The sequence below is a fragment of the Podarcis gaigeae genome (assembly GCF_964106915.1).
Source record: "Podarcis gaigeae genome assembly, chromosome: 10".
NCBI classification, from domain to species: Eukaryota; Metazoa; Chordata; class Lepidosauria; order Squamata; family Lacertidae; genus Podarcis; species Podarcis gaigeae.
The window spans coordinates 71,319,908-71,335,745 of NC_139686.1; the positions used below are offsets into that span (position 1 = coordinate 71,319,908).

At 41.8% G+C, this 15,838-nt stretch overlaps 1 long non-coding RNA gene across 3 annotated transcripts; it reads left to right on the forward strand.

Moving 5' to 3' along the window:
- The first annotated feature begins 719 nt into the window (after positions 1-719).
- LOC310826584 lies at positions 720-8,893 on the forward strand. 3 transcript variants are annotated; one of them, XR_014555861.1, is made up of 5 exons: positions 720-2,458; positions 3,011-3,788; positions 4,013-4,148; positions 4,616-5,685; positions 6,589-8,893. It is a non-coding gene; the product is annotated as an uncharacterized lncRNA (long non-coding RNA). The 3 variants fall into 3 exon arrangements; XR_014555859.1 differs by having other exon boundaries at positions 720-3,788; XR_014555860.1 differs by lacking the exon at positions 4,013-4,148 and having other exon boundaries at positions 720-3,788.
- Positions 8,894-15,838: the final 6,945 nt, after the last annotated feature.

Sequence of the window (15,838 nt, forward strand, 5' to 3'; positions counted from 1 at the left end):
AGTACTTTACCCGAGGTACCACTGTACTGTCCAACAACGAAAATGATAATTTAACAAAGCCTTTGTCGAAAGAAAGTTTTGAGAGTTTATGTGCTAAATTAGACGTGATGAATTCAAATTAGGTACAGTGAGAAGGGGATTGTAGGAAAAGCACTGGAGCCTAATACGATTAATAGAATACTTGGCCTCTAGTGAGCAGAGCTTTGTACTGTACTCTAGAATCGGCCCCTCCCTTCAGGTTGTCAGTTAGAAAAGGCTGTTCCTTGCCTCAGTATCTTTCATTTCAGTTAGTATGTTACATTTTTCTACTATTAAAGCTTTGTTTCATATATATATATATATATACACACACACACACACACACACACACACACACGAGCTGTTTACTTCACTGGATGAAAAGACAAGCTCTGCTAAAGGAGAAGAAGGTGTAATATCTTTTACTGGGTGTGTGAAAAGATATTTCCCTGACAGGAGGACTGATTTTTAGTCACCTTCTCCACAACAGCACATGCCTACAGGGCCTCAGCAGCAATCTTGGTGATGGCCAGAGTTTCCATATTATGAATAGAAAGGATGTTCCTAAACAAGTACAGTGGTACCTTGGATTACATACGCTTCAGATTACAGCCTCTGCTAACCCAGAAATATTACCTCGGGTTAAGAACTTTGTTTCAGGATGAGAACAGTAATCGTGCAGCAGCAGTGGGAGGCCCATTAGCTAAAGTGGTGCTTCAGGTTAAAAACAGTTTCAGGTTAAGAACGGACCTCCAGAACAAATAAAGTTCTAAACCCGAGGTACCACTGTATACTCCTTCCTTCCTTTTGGAATGTCTGCTGCCATAATGCCTAAGAGGAAGGCTTCCTTTTTTAAGTAAAAATTAATCTAAACCTTTTATAAAGTTCATTATAATTTCCCAAAAGCTTTTGATCTTTTTACAATTCCACCACATATGATCTATTGTTCAGCTTCTTGGAAACTCGTGGGCATAGCCAGGGGAGAACAGCTGCCCCAAATCAAGTAAATAAATAAAATTATTTAACTACAAGTAGAAATTATATAAAGATTTTGACAGATTTTTCTAAACATTTGGGGTCAAATGAAAGTAATTTAAAACTGTTGTTGAGATGTTTCATTCCAAATCTGCTAGACAGAGGATTATGACCCCCCCAATCCTGGCTACATCCATGTATATATGTATATTTAGTGTATTAATAATTTTACTTCACACACACACACACACACACACACACACACACACACACACAGAGAGACAAATGCACTGTTATCAAATCTGTTTAAGAATGAAATCTGAGCAAACAAAATCCTGGACAGCTGCTGTAGACAGACACCAGTCCTGGTGTCTGCAAACAATTCTGCTAATAAGATTTAATGGTTCCAGTGAATTATTCTCAGCTACCTCCGTTCTGCCACAAGCTGTGTTTATAACAATGCCTGATAAAAAAAACAAAATCTGTGAATACAATTTTATTCTTTCTTTGAATACACTCTGATGAGCATGTTTTCCCCCTCAAAAACAAACATTTATTTTATGCTGGGTATTATAGCCTGAAGGGCGTTCATGAACAGGTTACTACTGCAAACAGGGCTATGTACAGTGGATAGACTTTAGGTCTCTACAGAAGCAGCAGACGGGAACATGGGAAGATGAGGAACCTATTTCCTTCTCCTCAGATTCTAGTTGTACAAGATTTGGTAAAATATATTGATGTGATGCAATGGAGCTCAAATTTAGTGACATCTGCCAGAATATCCCAATCACAATAGCTTCCTTGCTAATAATCTTAAATCATTAGTGAATCAATATTATACAATGATCACTGAGTGATTAGTTTCTTGTTTATCTACAATGGCAGCTTAATGCAAATTCTACATTAACATAGCAACAGAAAGAGCACCATTGAGTCATGCAATGGCTTATTCATACTTTGCTGCATGGAGGGAAGAATCAGAATGTATTACATCCTTTTCCCTGGCTTCATTAGCAATAAATAGCAATAAATCATGAAACCATGATTTGACCCTTGTTCCAAAACAATGAATTTAAATTAGCTCAATTAATTGGTGACTTCTGAACGGTATCTATAGTCTGATGTAGATGCATATAAAGGACTCCAGTTCACATCACATGTGAGCACAGCATTCTGACACTTATAAAGTCCATATTCTTTTTAGAAAATCCTTGCGCTCAGAAAAAGTTGATGGGAAAGTATTTAAAAATAATGCTCAGTACTCACATGAGCCCAAACAGACAGGAACACCAGCACCAGAAGGAAATGTACGGTACATTATTCCACCCTGTTCATGTCAATGCAAAGGAAACACAATGTGGACACCACTGAGGTCAAAGGGCCATTGCTATTCCTAGGGGGCAGCTTTTTAACAGGAGAGATGAGCCAAGCCGGCTCTTTGATCTGTTTTATATTTATTTCTTTTGTGTTTCCCTTTTGTAAGCTATATTGAAAATCTAAATATACATTTTCAAACAGTCATTTCTTTCTCATCCTGGTATTTTTAAACAATATATATTTTATAAGAATTTCCACAATTTCACATAAAATTCCAATACATAATAAATTTCCCTCTCCCCCCCCCCCCCAAATCAGGGTCGCATAGTTGCTCTCTTCACACACAAACAGTAGCGGCAAGATCTGTCGTTTTTATAGCTTTTATTTCTTGCTATTTCCACAACTGGCCATTTCAATCTGTGTCGTTCTCGTCAGTTGGTCCCACTGATTTACGGCGTCTTTTCCAACAGCTAAAGCAGGGAATTTTTTTACGTTCGCGTAATCTCCCGATGCGCCTTGCGTGAGGGGACTCAGGTCTTTGCCCCTCCTCTGACTCGGAACTTAACCCTTGCTCGGTCTGTGAACTTGCCTGTTCACTTTCCTGCGTCTCTTTTCTTTGTGTTCCCTCCCCTTCCGTGGGTTGTAAATAATAATAAAAAAACCCTGCTTATTCCTGGCTCTCTTTCATCTTCGGTAGCAGGGTTTGCTACCTCTTCCTGCTGCTGCCCATTCAGTTCAGCCTCACTGGGGTATCGTATGCTAGGGGACTCAAGAGTGTTCTGAGTCCTACTTTCCATCCTGTTTTCCATGGTGTTTTTTTATTCTATCGCATTGCTGCACCCTAACTTCACTTTTTTGTATCATAGCAAAAATACAACAGTCTCTAATTATTTCCATTGCTCATAGGTCAAATCCTGCTAGCGAATTCGTGGTATTGTCATATTTCTTCAAATAGTGCTAAAAAGGCTTCCATTAAACATAAAACAGTCATGGTTAAGTTCTGTTATTTTAGCTGCCAGCTTTGCAGATCTATTCTTTGCTTATCCATTCTTTTCTGCTGGAAACTTCTTCATTTTTCCATTTCTGTGCATAGAGAATCCTAGCGGTGGTAGTCACATATGCAAATAACTTAACCATCTTTTTTGGAACTTCTGACCCTATAACCCCAAAAGCGTCAGTTTTATTTTGTTTTTCTTTGGGGAGGGTGTATAATCACTTTGAACATCCTTTTTATCTCGTCATATATCATTTCTCCAAAACCCCTTGCTTTCTTTCAGGTCCACCACACTTTCTCATCCTGGTCTTCTTTTATCTTCTTCCAGCTGCCCATGATTGTCAAGGAGGTTTACCACTGTCTCCATAGGATCTCAGACTCGAGCACCAAAGAAGAAAACACTTTCAGCAATCGTCAGCCTAGCCACAAAGCGTCTGAGCCTGGTGGTGGACAGCTTGCTGGAGTGCTCAGCAGAGTGCGATGAGTATGGGCCTCTAAGAGATGAGTGTGTTAAGGGGAAATACTATATAGAAAGACATAAAATTAGGGGAGATTGCTTTGCAAAAGGTATATATGCCAGTGTGCAAAGTTTTCGTGATGTGGAAATGGGGAGAGCTGAATTTAATGCATGTGCGATACAAAGTTTTTAAAAAAAAGGCCTGACTTTTTTTAAGGAAAAAAAGAAAAATTCTCTTTGAAAAATTGCAGAAGAGCCACAGCGATATGGAAGGCCTTAGCCACAGATCCTTATACCAGCAGCAAGCTGATGAAACCCATCCTCAGAAGGCTTCAGGATAAAGACCCCAATTACAGGCGATGCAGCATGACACAAACTCCGATAGTGGTACAAAACCATTCAGTTTTTCTCTCCTGGATTGTTCTTAAATGGGAGCTGGATGGGGGTGGGGGCTTCTTGCTGGGAGGGGGGGTACATCTTAATAACTGGCCTAGCAGCATCTTAGTGGTCCATCGCTGTGAGGCTCAGTGGCAGAGCACCTGCCTTGTATGCAGAAGGGCCCTAGCATCTCCATGTTGGGGAGTCCCTCACCTGAAACCCTGGACAGCCACTGCTAGTCAGTGTAGACAACACTAAGTGAGATGGACCAGGGTCCTGAGTTGCATCCTGCATAGAGAGTTGGGAGATCTTGATCTGATGATGACCTCTGCTGAATGCCGTTCTCCTGTCCTGAAAATACGTATCTCAGGCGTCACAGGCCGGGGTAAAGAGGTACACCTTCAGTGGAACACTTAGTGGTTCTTCCTGCCAGCTTCAGGCTTGTGCATCCTTTGTCTCTTACTCTGATGTTTCAGGACCTTGTTCACATCATCCATAGAAAAATACAAGAACATTGTCAGATAACATGCGCCATCCGAACACTAAGAAAAGAGCCATAGGGATGTTTCAGGACCTTGTTCACATCATCCCAGGGGTAATACAAGAGCATTACCAGACTGGCACGGGACTATATGCGTCATCCCAACTCGAAGAAAAGAGCCATAGGCATGGCATTCTACTTGGAGGTGAGGGTCAGAAATGAGGAACGTCTGCAGGCGCTCCTGCTTTGAAACAACTGTGCCCAGGCAGGCAAGGAAAGCAGGGGGTGTAAGAAGGTCTCATGGGGGGGGGGGAGGGAAGCATGCAACACACCTATGTAGGAAACAAACTCCACCATTTACCAATCTTCTCTAAATCCATTTGCATTCATCATTGTTTCATAAGAACAGGGCAGAGCAGATAATGTCTACAGGGAGGGTGGAATGAAATCTGCAAAAGCAAATCTGGATTCTGGGGTTGGCTAAAAAGAAAGGCAGGCAAATGAAGCACTCTTGCTTTCCACAATTTATATCTGGGTTGTTTCCTGCCAGCTCCGAGTTCTGCAGGAGCACTGGAAATCATATTCAGCAAACTCTGCTAGCTTTGGAGATTCATTTGCAAGATACTGCCCTGCACCCTCAAGCATCCCTTCCTTAACAGAGAGAGCTAGATATGACTTGGGTGAAATCGGAGAGGAGTAGAGGATAGTGATGGGGGGGGGGGGGGACACAATCAGGTGGGCGGGGTTCAAGTAACCCTGGTGGTGGTGGTTGTTGTGCAGGAACACTTAGTGGTTCTTCCTGCCAGCTTCAGGCTTGTGCATCCTTTGTGTCTTACTCTGATGTTTCAGGACCTTGTTCACATCATCCACAGAACAATACAAGAGCATTGCCAGACTGGCCAGAGATAACATGCGCCATCCCAACTCAAAGAGCCATAGGGATGTTTCAGGACCTTGTTCACATCAACCCAGGAACAATTCAAGCCCATTTCCAGACTGGCACGTGACTATATGCGTCATCCCAACTTGAAGAAAAGAGCCATTGGCATGGCATTCGACTTGGAGGTGAGGGTCGGAAACGGGGAACGTCTGCAGGCGCTCCTGCTTTGAAACAACTGTGCCCAGGCAGGCAAGGAAAGCAGAGGGTGTGAGAAGGTCTCGTGGGTGGGGGGAGGTGGGGAGGCAGCATTATGAGCTGGCAGGCCTGCACTCTGCCTGAGGCAGCAATTTCTCCAGGCCTTGGATATGAACTGAGGGCAGCGGGCATTAACTAAGGGCCATCCTCAGAGCAAATCCACCAAAATCGTTGCACCAAAAATCGTCATGCCAATTAGCTGCAGCTTCTCCGCCTTTAGCTCAAAATTGCACAAAGTTGGTCTGTTCCCCCCTTTCTTTATCCTTTTCTTTGCCAGGGACACTCATACTCTCCAACATTCCTCGGGTGAAAATAGGGACATTTTCTGTAGCCATTTTCTGTAGGACATTTTGTTCCTATTTTACTGAGTATGGTCCCGTGAGCCAGGAGTAGTGAAACAGGCACAATTCGCTTGCACACAGTAAGTGTGCTTTATGTCAGTGATGAACCTGTAGCCCTCCAGATGTTACTAGACTCCCGATCCCATCACTATCGGCTATTGAACATAGAATTTGGAGTCTAAAAACATCCCTATTCTAAGACATACAAATGGAGTTAGTATTCCTCATAACTGCTTTTTAGTGCTTCAGACAAGAAACAAAACAGTAGAAAAGTATAACCAGTTAAACAATCCCAATGGCAGTGAAAAAGAGTTACTGGTAGGTTGTTTGCCTTGCTGTCGGGATGTGGTAGAAAGCACAGCATCTAACAGAAGCTTAATGTGCCAGATATTGTAGTAGAAGACAAAGTCTCTAAATTGGCCAAAACAGTGGAACTTATGGCAGAGAATGTTAATGCTACATGGGAAATTTACGTCTAAATTTTTTTTCCAGAGTCAGAAGATATGGAGAAAGTGATTGAGTGGATGGCCCATTTGTTGCCGGAATTGGGAATTTTGAAAGATGCGCTCGACCGCATACATAGGATCAGGAAGCTGAGAAATGAGTCAACCTGGCTGAGAGACGTGGTAATGTGCTTTGGGAGATACACAGAGAGAGCAGATATTCAAGGCAATGAAAGACTTGGATAGACTTGATAAACTGTTGTATAATGGCAAGTGATGGTTTTTGATGACTTATCTCTGGAAACAATTAAAAGATCGAGGCAAACTAATAGAGTACTTACAATTAGCAAGGAGAATGGGGATAGTGAGAGGAAACTCAACACAAGTAAATAAGGAATAAATAATTAAGGAGTACCTCAAAGGGTACTGCGACAATAAAAGCTTCCTGGCAGATATTGAATGAGCCATGCAATACAAAGCATCTGTTAGAAAAAGTTAAATTACGTTAAAGAAAAACAACTTTACATAACTGTGTAAATAATAGTTTAATTGTAAATCAGCACAACGGATTTAGTCGGAAGTTTCTTTTCTTTGCAGATTCGCACATAGTGTTTACTATATTTCATGGTTGTAATTTACTTCTTTATATTTTAAAACTATTTTTTCTATCTACACTCATTTCTTTTTCTTTCTTTTCCTTCTGTCCTTTTTTCTATCTATATTCTTTATAATTACAATTAAGTGAATTATAAGTGTTTGTTGGTATTGCATGTATTTTAAGATTTCTCTTGCTCAATAAAAAAGGGGGGGAAAGAGAAAAAAATTACTGTGGTTTTTCTATGTTAAGTACTATTGAATGTTTCCTAAAGTTTGGCCTGTGTCCCTGGGGGGAAAGAAACAAAAAAACTGTACTTTCTCAGTGCAGTTCTCAAACAGGAGAAATGTGCAGTTGTGCCACCAGGGGCACCGCAGGGAAAAGCCTCCAGTTTAGTTTGTGTACCTCGGACCTCCTACAATTGAGTAATTGTTGGTATACAGAAGGTGATAGTTTCTGTCCTCCTCTCCAGCCTTAACTGACAGGTAAGAGGGTAAATTTGTCTGACAAATTAGTTTCTCTTTTGTAACCCTTAAAAGATGCCTGATATCTTTGGGATCCCTGGATCCTGAATTAGAATTTGAGGATGAAGTCCATGTTAATCCTGATGTGCATCTTGATTCTGGGGAACCCCAGTGTGACACAAGGAAATGTCTTTGTAAAGCATGAGAAAATGTCACCCTTTACTATGAACATCCTAGAAAGGTAGCTGACATGTCCCTCATTCCAGGACTGATCAAGGATCCTGATATTGTGTTGGCAGGCCTACTATATAACCAAAGTGGCCTTTTTACTACACCTCCTTCTGAATTGAATGGCACCTCCTACCGGTATTTCCAGTTTTCCAGAACCACCCAAGGCTTGTGTTTTTGTTGCTATGCCTCTGGGACATGGAACTCAAAATGGAAAGTTTGGCACCAGGTACAACGCCACCAACATCAAGGTTGGCTAGGAAATTATACACATTGCACCAATAAATTTTGGTTGGGGGTTCCTTCAATACCTCCTTCCAAGGAAACACCACACCTTCAGATCTATATCCATACTTTCCCCAGTATACAGTTAATTTCACCAGACAGGGATCCATCTATTCTGGATGGATGATTAATGATCCAAATGTATGGTTCCTGTACAATGGGCTTGCTACTAACTACCACCCTGGTAATTACCAGTGTGAGGGAATCGGAGACTTCACTTTCCCTGTGACTGTAGACTTTCCTTCCTCGTGCCTCTAGAAACAGGAAACAGAGGGAAGTCCAAGGGGAACAGTGTAGTGATGAAATCTACCTGACCCATTCCATAGGTGCTGTTGGAGGAGGCTTTGTTAGTGTACTAACACTAAATATATATCCAGGAGTCATTTCTGAATAGAATCGCAAAGCCCTTTTCGCCTTAACATGTAGGTTGGAGAAATGTTAAATGGACATAGGAGTATTTAGGAAGGGTTGTGTCCACGCTTATTGGTTTGATTTTGCTGCAATTTATGAATATGTAATGCCTAAAGCTGTTTGGAAAAAGGTATATAAACCGAAAGCACCAGAGCTCCAGCACCCAGTCTTTGGAAACCATTCCACTGGGCCTTAGTGCTGTCAGCAATAAAATTTTACTTTCTTTTTCTCCACTACTGTGTCTGTGATTTTTGAACACACCTTGAACAGGTATCGGGTATTTAGGTAACCCTTCACAACGGAATGAGAAACTGCATGACCAGTGTATGCATGCGTACCACCGTCTATTTGGCCATTTGCATTTCCAGGCAGTAGCCAATAAAAAATTCTTCAGTGGTATCTGAAGAAGTGTGCATGCACACGAAAGCTCATACCAAGAACTGACTTAGTTGGTCTTTAAGGTGCTACTGGAAGGAATTTTTATTGTTTTGACTATGGCAGACCAACACAGCTACCTATCTGTAACTTTTGCTGCATCAGACACACAAAATCAGTGATGTTATTGAAAGGTTGAACCTGAATGATGCTAATGCTGTAGACATCCCCATGGTTTTCAGGTTATCAACATGATGCTGATGTTTTTCCTGATACGCTTTTCAGGAGTGTATTAGGCAAACTCAGTTTTATCGCAAGGTGTACAAGACCAGATATTGCTGTAAGTGTAAATCTGCTCAGGAGACATGCAAACCAGCCCACAGTTTAAGACTGGAAGGCGCTGAAATGCATAGCAAGGTACTTAAAAGGCACTCTGCATTACAGGTTGAGGTTCACCAGCCAAAAATCTGGAGGTCTTGAAATTTATGCCGATGCCAGTTTTGGCAGTGATGCAATTGATGGTAAAAGCACTTCAGGTGTGTGCTACTTGTATAATCAATGCCTATTTGATTCGTCTTGTAGGACGCAGGTAACAGTAAAGCATGAGTTCTTGCGAAGCAGAACTTAACGCTTTAACTCTTTCCCTCATGGACAGTGGTTATTACAACTGTATGAGGATGTAAAAGTGAAAGTTACTTGTCCTATTCAAGTCCATCAGGACAATAAAGCTTGTATAGCTTTACTCCACTCTGAAAGATGCAAACAGAGAACAAAGTATCTACAGATTAAGCTTCACTGAGATAGAGAATGCATCCAGAAAGGAATTGTGAAAGTGTCCTATATGCCAGGGAAAGAAATACCTGCCGATGCACTAACCAAAGTTGTTAACAGAACAACTCACTGTATATGTACATAAAGTGCAAATGTGTTAGATTCTGCAGTGGTTGGTATGAAAATGGGGAGATTGTTGATATTTCACCCCCTCCCATTGCATCTCCTGATCTGGTGTTTTGAGAAAGGAGGGGGCGGAAACTGCTCTTCCACTCTTGACTGTGTGTGAAGTCTTATCTATGTAGTGACTAGATGGCAGAGTGGGAGCTGTAACACTCATGCAAGCCAGTAGTTCTTTAGTTTGTAGTAGCTATTAGAAATAGGAGTTATGCTTCACAGCTAGCTTCTGCGTTATTTATACTCTGCTGAGTCTGGTGCTCACAATGCGCAGTTGTGAGTCCAGTGCACTGAGATGAGACCTTTCCAGGATTGGAAGGTCTCTGCAAGTGCTCCAGTTGCCTAGCCCAGTCGGGGCAGAACCAGTTACCGAGCCCAGTCGCTGACTTCGGTTGAAAGGCATACTGACAGTTAGACGAAGTCAAAATCATCATTCAAGAAGGGATGCGGTCTTGAGAGTGTTCCAAGGGCCATAAAGAGGTTTGGAAGGCCAGTTCAAGCCTTGACCCTGAGGTTCTACACCCCTGGTTTACAGGATAGCAGATTTAACTGCAATCAAGATGGTTGAGGCACCATGGCAATTGGCATCTGTCTGTCTCTAGAGTCGATTGAGGAGTGTATGGGGGGGTCAAACTGTTGGAGCCTGCTGTGGCAGTAGAGACCAATATTGGAGGGTTATGTTTTGTTGCAGCTGGGGCAATGAAAGCATCTGGTTGTGCTGCTGCAGATACACCATGGCATTTCTTCTCACTGTGGTCCTCCTTGTGATCATTCCTCATCTTGTCACTGCTATGAATGCATGACCCGATTGTATTCCGGGCACTGCGGTCATATGCAAGGGATGACCATATGGTGGGATTGATACTTGTAGTCTTCATGTCACGTTTGCGGACATATTTGTAATGGAGAGTTGGTCTGCCAATGAGTTGGGTGCCTGCTCCCTATAAATCACCTCCTTGGGGAGCCTGTCATCTTCCATTCTGTGAACATGACCAAGCCAGTGTAGATGTTACTGAGAGCAGTGTGTGAACAGGCTGGGAATGTGGGCTTGGTAGAGCACATCTTTGAGACTGACCTGCCATGTGATGCCCAAAATCTTCCTGATGTAGTACATGGGACCATGGTAGTTCCCAGAATAGGATCCCCTCATTCCCCTAAAAAAGGAACTTGAGAAATAGGACACCATAAAACAAGTTTGTGGTATCCTAAGGAGTAACAAATTTACCATGGTGCAAGCTTTCTAAACACCTTAAATATGGCTGAGAAAAGGTACTGATGTGAAATAAAAATACTATGCTAGTCAATAATAAATTTACCAAGGTAATTTGATACCAAGAAACCAACAATTCACCTTCTGAACTGTGCTGCAAATTACTCTTGTACTGCATGTGTTTTGTTACTTGAAATTGATTTCTTTGTCATTTGTATATCCACTCTGCATATTCCCATGACTTATAGGAAGTGTTTAACAAGGTCAGTCAATTTTTATACTTGACCTGTAGTCTTAGCTGGCTATAGGCTTCACTGGAGGAAATATTTTAACTCTTTCCCTGCTCGACACACTATCTGCTTTATCTTGTCACAGGGTTACAGCTGCATAATAACCCTTGTAAACCAGACACCTGGAATCCCAAACAGAGTGAGGAGAGGAAATTTTTGCAAAGCTATGTATCCTAAAATAATCCATCTTTGTAAGCCATTTTTACAATGTGCATTTGCATGGGCAGCTTAATGGAGTATATGCATTTTTGTATACTTTGTGGATTGGAAAATGGCACTGCAATTTTTTTGATAGAATTTCAGGGTGAGCAATGTTTTGGTTCTCACAGGGTTTTTCTGAAGCCCTGGCCTTAGTATCCCCTACAAACACTTTAAAGTAGTTTGAACTTTATTTAAAGCATTAAAAAACATTAACTCGTAACAAGACAAAATATAAATATTTATATATTGTTAGAGACAACTCTGTTTGTAAAGGTTTCAAAGAAGTTATAAGCCTGGGGAACTTGTCACAGAGCAAGGGGAAGTCATGAAGAAACACACCCTACACCTGCAAGTAAAGAAGGAATCAAACAAGCAAAGACTTTGCCATGGTTTTTTGAATGCAGTTTTGAATTGTGTTCTATAATGAATGCTGCCTTTACCACTTTTTGTATAATTGTATTAGTATCCCCACTAACATTAACATCTGTAAAAAATAAATCATCTGGTTTAACCATATTGTGATTTTCCATGCTTTCAGATAAGAACTGTAAAGCACAAGTGGAACATAGGAAGTCGCAGGGCCAGAACTCTCCAAACAAACCCTTGAAGGCTGCCCAAATTCAGTACAAGCCCAAGCTATTTTTGTCTGAAATGGGGCAGAAATGATACCCAGTTAGGGCGTCTGTAGGGGAGACTGCTGGAGCCATCCAGGGGCATCTACTTTGGCCCAACCCCACCTGAGACTCATAAGGTGGAGCTGTTGCTTAAATATTTACTTCTGATTCTTCTAACATTTTTGTGCAGACTATCCTTTGCCTTTTTGGCAGGATCCTAATGTCGCTGGTTTTTGTTTTGAAATGTCAAGTTTTTTGTTTTCTTAAAGAAATGCATTGTTCATGCTTGATTTTGGATGCTTATTCTTCATATGCTGCCTTAGGTGGCTTTTTTTGGCTGACAGGCAGCATATAAACAAACAGTACCGTGACATAAAAAAGCATTGCTGCACTGCTCAGACACCATTCAGACTTCCTTGCCTCGCCTATGCACCCATCACCACGCCTGCAATGCTGCTGCCTGAAGGTCGGTTTACCCAGTTCTGATCAAATTATTCATTTATCAGCCAGCTGCTATTGTATTCAGATGTTGTAGTTAGAGATCCCTCCAGACTGCAGCTTTCCAGCAATAAGGGTGGCAACACATGATGAAAGGAACTTCTAGCATTGGGATTGAAGCAGCAAACTGGTTAGCTGTGCTGATACTGTGACAATCCTACCACTATTTTTGGAATAGTCATGGTCAAAATGGGGGTGGAGATCCAGCTTCCAAAATTGTGTTGGGTGTTTTAGTTCTGTAAAATAGTTAAGTCACAAAAATACTATCGTTGCTAGAAAGCAACAATCTGAAAAGTCCTGAAGCATTCAAGTGAAATCATTCATCGCACAAAGCAAAACTTCTCTGATCTCATCTGCTCACACTATCTGGAATGTCATTAAGTCTTAAATGCTATTTGGACATTATATAAGTGAATGGATTTGTTTTGTGAGATCTTTCACACGCATGTGTTTCTCATTTAAGACCCTGACAAGTCAGTCACCAGTGCTCTGGAGAATTGAAGTTAAAAAGCTGCTCTTTTCAGGTAGCTCACTGGTTCCAGGCTCATTTAGCACACCAAAACTGGATTTAAAAGGATAGTTAGCTCATTAACTGGGTTCCCTAAAGGAGAAATCTAATGAGTTACCGGTAGTTCACCTAAATAGTGAGGTTCAGAGTAAACTTAAATCCTTTCACACTATACTTTTGGCTCACAAAGTGACAGAAATAATCACTTGTTTTGTTACTCTAATACACATTTTAAGGTAGCATAAGAAATATGTAAGTTTTTTGGCACCTTAAAGAATAACATCACTTCTAAATCCACCTCCTGCATATGATTGAACATTCTAATCCATTGTGTGTATATCATATGCATTTACTTTGCAACTAGCTCTCAATTTAAAAGCCATGAATATAATAATTATTTTGTACTTTGCAAGACACAATTACCAGCAGAACAGTTCAAAATATAACCCAAGGCCAGTGGGGATTTTAGGGTGCACTCAAGGGTATGCGGTACCGGCACATCTTTTTGTTAAAAAGTGTGACACTTGCTGTAACAACTTCATGGTGAGTACTGGCACCTATTTTTTCGGGGGGGGGGGGAGCACTGCTCAAGACTAAGGTTATCAATTTTTTTTAAAAAAAAAAGGACTAAGGTATGAAAATGCAAATTGTGCATTGGATGTTACTTAATTTTTCATGAGCATGCACTTATGCTAGAAATTACATGGGGATTTAATTTCTGGGCATCCCTGAGGTGGTCACCACCAAACAACACTAGCAGCACATTTGGGCCCCACTCCTCAGGCTTCTTGCCTCTGACTTATTTCAATCAATGTGATCTGTAAGAAGGTAGATGCGAAGGCCTCTTTACTTCGTGTCTTTTGTCATGGGAACAACTTGCAAGATCAATTCAGGGAACAAAATCCATTACTTGAAGAAATATCCCTTAGTGAGCCATTATGTCTAAGCAAGTGGATACTGGTTGAGTGCTGCAATTAATGAACTGACACCAACTGACACCTGGATGATTATATAGCCTGAGGTAACGGATGGGTATTTCAGGCTTCATTACATCTGCTTTTGTACAAGTTTGCAGGCAAATTTGAGGTCAAGAACTTGAATTTCCAACAGACTTCCACCTTTTTTTCTTCTTTTTTGGCATTATCTAATTATAGGTCACCTACTTCTCAAAATGCTGTGCTGACACAAAACTGATTAAAATTACTGGAACTTGCTACTCTAGATTGTTCAGAGGACTGCAGGTGTTTTGTATAATTAGGCAACTGTTAAATAAAATATTTCAAAACTGATGTTAGGTTAAGGTCATCAAAAGGAAAGACCAGAAATAACCTAATTACAACTCCTGCTGTGACAGAGCACATGCTAGACCCAGAGATTTCTCATTCAGTAGCTCATTTCACATAAATTATGTTGTAATTGTCAATATTTCACTTAGTGAAAGAATTCTGCATAAAGGATAGTGAAAAATATGCATTGCAAAGCAGTTACATAAAACAGTGCTTTATTACTTCCACCATTTCACCGTATGAGTCAGCTACTTATAGGTCTTTATGTAAAAATGCACCCACAGACTTGCTGTCTGATCTCCACCCCCCCCAAACCCTTTACTACAAGTTGTTATTATGGAGTTGTTTTTGGATGTCTTTTATCTGTCCCACCCCAATTTATTCTCAAAGTGACCTACTGGTAGTTGCCGACCACATAAAAGGCCCGACACTGTTCCAGTATAAGGTTCAATAGCTAACAGAATAAAAGGAATGTATGGTGCAGCTGTATTTCAAACGAATTCAAATTAAACCCAAGAGTTTCTGACCATAGGGGCCTGCCATTTAAATTTTATTTGCATTAAAAGGCACCTTCCTCACGGCCACCTTTGTAGCAAACAGCCCTCCTGCATTCCTCTCCCTGCAAAGGATTTCAACCTTAAAGCTCCCTCAGGTTCTTGCGTTATTTTAATTTCTCTTCCCTACCCTGCATTCATCTTCCACATCACAGCTTTAAAGATATCCCTCCATTCCCCGCTTTTAACATACTGCGGGTTCTACACAGGACCAGCCCGCCTAAGAAGCAAGGGGAGGGCAGTTAATCCCAAGGTGGAGCCTGACCCCCGCCTTGTTCCGGATCCTCCTTCACCCCTACTCTGCCAGGAGCAGAGACCACCGATTTTGCGCTTCGCCTCAGGCGGCAAAATGTCCCCAGTCCACAGACCGAGGAAGGACCCCTTGGAAAACGGCCTGCGCCATGGAGAGCTTAGGCATCGCCAGGAAGCCTTAAGAGAGAAAACCGCCACCTCTCCGTAACCCAAACTAAATACAGAACAGTAGGGCTGTTGTTGCTGCAAATTTTAAAGGCTGCGAGAGTGTGGGCGGATTACAGAACTAGTTAGAAACGCGTCAAGAGAAAAAGCCCAAGCCAGTTCGGTCTCCTGACTCTCCGCCTTCGAGCGCCCGGCGTCTCTTTCTGAAAACCCCCAGCATTTATCCTCACAGGAGCCTAATGAATATCCAGGCACCTCAAGAGCTGCCGCCCCCTAACACTCCCTCGCTACTAACAGTCGCCACCGCCACCTCAGCGCGCGCCCGCCCGCCCGCCGGCCCCGTCCCTTCCCCACCCCAGAGCCGTTGGCCGCCCCAACTGCCGCGCCACGCTGCTCATTTATTTAAACATCGCGC